This window comes from Cinclus cinclus, chromosome 7, assembly GCF_963662255.1.
Source record: "Cinclus cinclus chromosome 7, bCinCin1.1, whole genome shotgun sequence".
Taxonomy (NCBI): Eukaryota; Metazoa; Chordata; class Aves; order Passeriformes; family Cinclidae; genus Cinclus; species Cinclus cinclus.
In genome coordinates this window covers 32,381,580-32,388,177 of record NC_085052.1, presented here as the reverse complement: position 1 = coordinate 32,388,177, position 6,598 = coordinate 32,381,580, and positions in this window count along the sequence as shown.

The following is a 6,598-nucleotide window of genomic DNA, read 5'->3' as shown; positions in this document are numbered from 1 at the left end:
GATTCTGTTAAGGCAATATTTCTTTAAGTGTGCTACTGTTACAGGACTGCCTTTCCTTGCTTGTTCAAGCTAGTTTGACTATCATCATGACGTTTGTAGCGCTGACAGACTAATATTTTTATAAGCTGAAACTATTGAGCAACTCTAGTTATGTTTTTAATCAAGTATCTACATGACTATTCTGACTATAGGTTGTTTCCTTTTTTTAAGAAAGGGATATTCTGAATTTGGTAAGCAATCATACTTAGGTTTTTTAAAATTCTTTTTCAGTTCTTTCCTTTCAGAGGCTTTCTGAAAATTAGATACTGCCTCAGTGAACAACTTGAGTGAAACTGAACCCAGAAATCATTGGCCAAACCACAGAGGAGCTAGAATGCTGCTATAAACTTAATTCAGTGTCTTAACACACATAGCCTTTTTTTTTTCCATCAGGAGGTCTTGAAAGTTTTGAACACAAAGTACAACAAAATGGACCTCAACAAAATATTGGATCAAGCACAGTTTTTGAAGTGTAAGGCTTTTGTCCCTTGGAGTCCCCTTGAAGTGCCAGATGTTATTTATGTAATGAATATGAATGGTTTTTTTTAAAAAGACAATTAGTCCCTCCCAGAAACTCATGCTTTTTCCTAACTACTTTGTAACTGCATGACATAACCTGGAGAGAGAGCAGTTATTAAAAAAAAGTTGACCTTTCCAAACCTACTATGCTGGTGTATTACTGTTTTCTATTTCATACAATAGCTTTCTGTAGCTACAGTCTGCAACTTTTCACAGCACACATGTCCATTCATTACCTGACCACTACTAAGATACTATCCCTGAATTATCTTAAGGGGCTAACTAATACAGATCTTTGTCTCTTGAACTTGCCTGTCAGCAAGATTTTGAAGTATTTGATATATTTAGTAAATATATTTACAAATTATATTTTCTATATTTAGTAAATCTTTTCAGGTCTTTTCAGCTTGTCCTCTGAAATTTGTGTGAAGAAATATTTAATTTAGTAGTTAGCATGGAGCAATAAACCATGTGAGGCATTTAATTAGTGGCTTACTCCATCCTATATGGTGGCATCTAGGGTTGTAAAGTACTACAGATCAAATAAATGCAGCATATATATATATATATATGTATGTATATATACATACACATACTATTTTAAAAAAACATGAACCCTTTGAGCTTGAGAATTATTGTGATCAAGGTATGGGTCTCTAAACACAAGATCTGTATCCTGGATCATATTCCTCAGTGCCATTTTTACATACACCATTATAAAGTGTAAAACAGAATTATGATTTTAACAGTTCAGCACTGACAAATTGTGACCAAAACGTGGAGGCTAAAATCTTACAAATAAACAGTTTTATTATAAAGAATAGAAATAATCTTAAAAGTAGTGTTGCATTATCTGGCAGCAAATTAATTTAAAGCAAAATTCTTACTGTTGTTCTCCCTCCTCTGTTTAATTTCCTCTATAGCTGGTAAAGCAGCCCTAGTTTGGCTGGGCAAACTTGAAAAATGGGACCTTCCCAGTGCTGGAGCATACAGAAAGCTGGCATAGATAACTAACTGGGATATCTTCTACCTCCTACCAACTTGGAAGGGAAAAAAAGCCAAAGCCTGCAGGAGGCCTGTAATTGCCCGGTTCATTAGCATCCTCTGTTCTTGTGTACACACACATTAACACTCCTTTTCTCGGGATATATTGAAAAAAAAGCAGACCTACCACCTGGCATGATTTTAGTAAACCCAGAGATGAGCTCTTAATGTTCCCTGGATCTCTACTCAGCGGCTTGATTGCAGTACTTACTGACCTCTTGTTAAACAGAGCCAGTGTTGGGGACACTGCAAGCATATCCAAGCATATCCAAGGGTGGGTGTGACAACAATTTCAGGTACTTCCAGTCAAAGAGTTGGGATTCTTGAGGAGACAAATGCTTGGAGGCTGACTTTAAGAGCATGTCAGCTAATTTGCCCTTTGTAGCTCAACACAAGAACCAAATCCTTATCAGCGGTCCCAGACTTCTTGTGAAAGCCTGCTCTGAAATAATCTCACACCAGTTCTGAGCGTTGTTGACCTCATTCCTAATGTGATCACGAAGTTAAAGAAAAAAAAATAGTTGCATGTTCCTTCTCCACATCCACATTTTGTGCAAGTACCTCTCAACACCCAGCAGCAACAGAGAGAAGAAAGTAGCAGTGTTGTACAGCTTGTATGAGTTGATGTGATTTTAGAGGTTTGGGTACAAAGCATCTCTAGCCTTTTCCCAGCCCAAGCTACAATTGAAGAAAGCAATCACTCTCTGGGATGCATGTTATAAATACTGGGGGTTTTTTACTAAAACTGTAACTTCAGTTAGGTGTTGGACTCTCCTTACATATAATGTACACACACAAGTCTTATCTGCTAGCTAATAACCTTATCGCTGCTTGTATTCACTTATATGCCACTAGACATGTAGTAAGAAACTTGCTGTACTGTTTGGCAGGGAGCCGGTCAGGACCTGAAGTTAGATCTGAACGCAGATTTGTAACTGCTCTGAACCACACCTACTACACAGAGCAAAGCACATCCTTACCGGCTGTTTGTAAGCTCTCATTCAGCACTTAATGTTGCTTAGGTACCTAGTTTGTGTTGAGTAGCAGCTCAGCAAGTACTCTAAAGCTGCAAGTGATTCACATAAGGATGACAACCACAGTGTTCAGCTCACATGCCACCTGCAAATTACTAAATGCAAAATATTTCTATTATACAGAAGAGCAAGCAGAATGGTATTTTTTTTTTATCCAAGCAAGGAACTCAGTACTACACCTCTTTTCCATTGATGGCAACTGTCACCGTCAGGAAGAAGTGTCAAAACAATGGAAATTCTTGCTGTGATTTCAAGATGCTGGATAAGTCACCTCCAAATTATTCTGTTACTAATTGAGAAGTCTAGTATCAGACTCTTAAGATCTCATTCTAAATTCATATGCACACAGAATGTTCCTGGCTTTTGAAGGTTTTTTTCTGCTTGTTGATGAATTACTCAAAATGAGCTGGTTCTGATTCAGCTGCTGTCCCTGTGTGGGTTTAATGGGAGCCCTGCAGACGTGGTCAGTGTGGCTGCAGTACCCGTGGTGCCTGTGCCAAAGCTGCTGGAGTGGCCCCAGTGACTCAGCTCAGCACAAAGCAGGTGCTGCAGCCAAGTGCTCTGATGGCAGCAGTGCTACCTCTGCTGCTGGCATTGGCTCTTAGTGTCACAGTGCTGCTCTACAGTGGTCACATACACCTCCAACACATTTGAGCCTTCTTCAACACAGGAGCTAACTGTGATATTACCAATAAGATCAGAAGAACAGTCAGAGAGGCACAGAGGTTCTTACCTTGTCTGGAGAGGGCTGTTGGGTGCACAGTTTATGAGACTTGCGTACACACAGTCAGGATTTAGGCTCAGTGAGAAAATGGGAGACTAGCTGTCAAGTACTTGGCTTTACAGGCTGCCCACCACCCAAACAAACAAACAAACAAACAAAAAAACCTCTTTGCATTCGTAGCATAGCAGAGCTCTAGCTGCCTCCTCTGTGCAGTAATCCAGTCTTTTTAGACCAGTGATTATAGATGTGTTTTTATATGTGTAACCAAAGGAATACATGCAAGCCAGGCAGAGCGTAAGTATTGTCTTTATTTAAGAGTATATGTAGTATAAACTTGTTTACAAAAATTTCAGTGGTGATACATGTGATATATTTTCATCTTCATTGTCCAAAGCTTTTGCCCCATGAAGTTGCTTGGTTTGCTACATTTTTTACAGCTTTTTCACCAGTTTCAGCAACTTTGTAGACTTCATCAAGTGCTTTTAAAAGAGAAAAACAAAGATAACTCTAGCATCATTGCAAAAGCTTCCCGTTTCCCACCAGGTGTGGAACAAGGAGCAAGGCAGTGCTGGGTGCCCTGTCTGGGATTTCACTGTTGTGACATTTTGAAATAAACACAAACATTACCATACCTTTCTGACCAGCACTCTTAGCCTGCTCCGCTGCTTGCTGCACAGTCTGGTTCACTGTGTCAACTGCAGTTAGGAGAAAAAAAAAAAAGTCAATTAAGCAGTCTTTACCCTTCCCCTAATTTCACCAGTCACATTTTCAAAGGGTTCCCTAAATGTTTCAGGGCTGGAAGATGAATAATTATTCTGTAAGGATGGGCATCCTGATCTAGTAGTAGAGGTGCTATTAGAACTCTGGTTGTAGTTCCCCACAGTAGCCATATATCTTGGTATAGATGAAGATCATGGATGTTAATGTGGGGTACCTAGACTGTCAAGAAACAAACCCTAGTAGATAATTAGGTGCAATGAAACCTTCTTTTTACTTAGCCTGGCTGGGATCTGCTGAGAGCAGTTTGATTGGTAACGATTCTTTTGCCAGCTGCATAAACTGGTGCTCACTCTGAACTGGCATGCTGTATGAGCAGCACATCAAAAATTAATAGTGATTAGTCTAATACTTTCTCTTGTATCTAAAGAAAATGTATTCTGTAAGACACCAGAGTAGTTTTCAAGATATGGAAAAGTTCAATAGAAGAGACATACTGAAAAATGAAGATCAAGAGAAGATATTGTCTTAAAGGCCTGCAGCCTAGAAAATAGTGGTAAATATTCGAATGATCAGCTTCCAACAGCTATGATCAGGGAAGTTTTGCTTGCAAGAGTCAGAAGTGTGGGGAAATGGCCTTGCATTGGACCTTTATTTATTACCCCTGGCTCCAAGTACTGCTTTTTAAAAAACACCATAGATGTGCTCTGCACAACAGATACTCAGGGGGTGGGTGACTGAGCAAGACAGTGGAAATGCAAATGGCAGGAGGAAGAAATGCGGAGGTGAGGAAAGACATTTAAGTGGACTGGGAGTGTCTAAAACTTCAAAGGTCTCCAGGCTTGCATTGAATGTCTCTTCAACAGTTTTTTTTTTGTTTGGTTTTTTGTTTTTTTTTTTAGTGTCTTGTAAAAACCAGTAGCCTATTTCACCCTGAGCTTGTAGGACAAGCTTAAAAGACACGCTAATTATCATTACATGCCATCTTTTGCTGCAGTTTCCTAATGTGAGTGATGTTCACTGCTCATAAGGTGCAACTGAGGAAAATGCTTTCCCATAGCAGTCTTGTGTCATAGCCAAGTTTGTGACTCCTTTCAGGACCCATGAGATAGGTGCTAATTTTAGGTACTTGCAAAGCCCAGTTGGGCCACTCTGTACTTGGCAATGGCCCATGCGACTCTGCCTTTGGGGCACGTGCAGGCACAACAGAAGTAGTTCAGAAACAAAGTAATTAATAGTTGCAAACCCACCAGTTAGGCAGTCATATTTTTACTTGAAATCTGGCATTAATCCCCCTTTATTTTCATTTAATTGAGGGTTTAGAGGGTACCTCTAGAATCCTTCCAGTCAGTACAGTACTAACAGTGGTGTGATGAGTGCAGCATCATGTGCTGTGTATTTACTGCCTGGCATCAAAGTATGTGCAGATTGCACGGAAGTGGCCGAAGTCAGGCCTGTGCATGGGATCCCCCCCTCTGTTGTTTCAGAATCCAACTCCAGCTGGAAGAGCCATGCTGTAGTGCAGGACTTGCTGGGAAGATGTAGGCAGGGTTTAGGTAAAGGCCTTCAGACAGATGATATCCAAAGAGCTGTTTCAGCTTTGAGTGCTTGGGACAGAGGGGGAAGGACTGCAGCTACTATTTATAAACTTTGGTCTTAGAATTTGTTGACTCCTAAACATTTAGTTCCATCAGCTGATTGAGATTAGTACTCAGCTCCTCTGAAGATGACAAATGTCCCTTCTGAACATCCATATTGTCTTCCACCATAGGAAATAGTAGATATTTCCCCAGTGTTAAAGAAGTTAGGAACATCAAAAAACTGCCACAAATGCTATGTACTTCTAGGACTATTCTGTGGAAAAATCAGAAAAAAATCTTCATTTGAACAATTGATGGTTCCCTTCCAATTGCCCACATCCTGGTGTTTTCTTTCACACTTCAATATAAAAATAGCTGAATTAATAAGAAATCCAAATTCTTTGAAAAATAAGGTGGCTGTGGGATTGTTCATCTTCCTAGCAAAATGAACCAAGTCATGGTAAATAAGTAGCAGGCTTCCCATTTGCTTCATTGGGCACATAGCCCACAAGTAATATTCCTACAGCATTTAAAGTCACAGACAAAATAACTGGTTTCAAGAGTTTATCTGAATGTCATGTAAAGAAACATGAAAGTTTCCAGTGCTCACATACTAAGCACAAACACTTCAGGAATCTCAGCAGTGCAGGTCTCCATGTTAAAGCTCCACTAACGATGGTTATTTAATTTTGGGGCCAGTTCAGCAAAACTCAGGACTGAACTTGGCTCGTGCCCTGAGCCCCTGCAGTTGCACTTGTGCTCTGGGTGGGATGTGTGACTGCAGTGCTGGCAGGGCTGGAGCACTGACATCAGGGCACTGAACTGCACCTCTCTGGGCAGCACCGAGCGGATCAGAGCCCTCAGAGCTGATATACTGCACTGCTGTAGAGCTCGTATTTGTCATGCCTGGTCATATTAGGAAGCAAAGCCCTAAAGAAGCA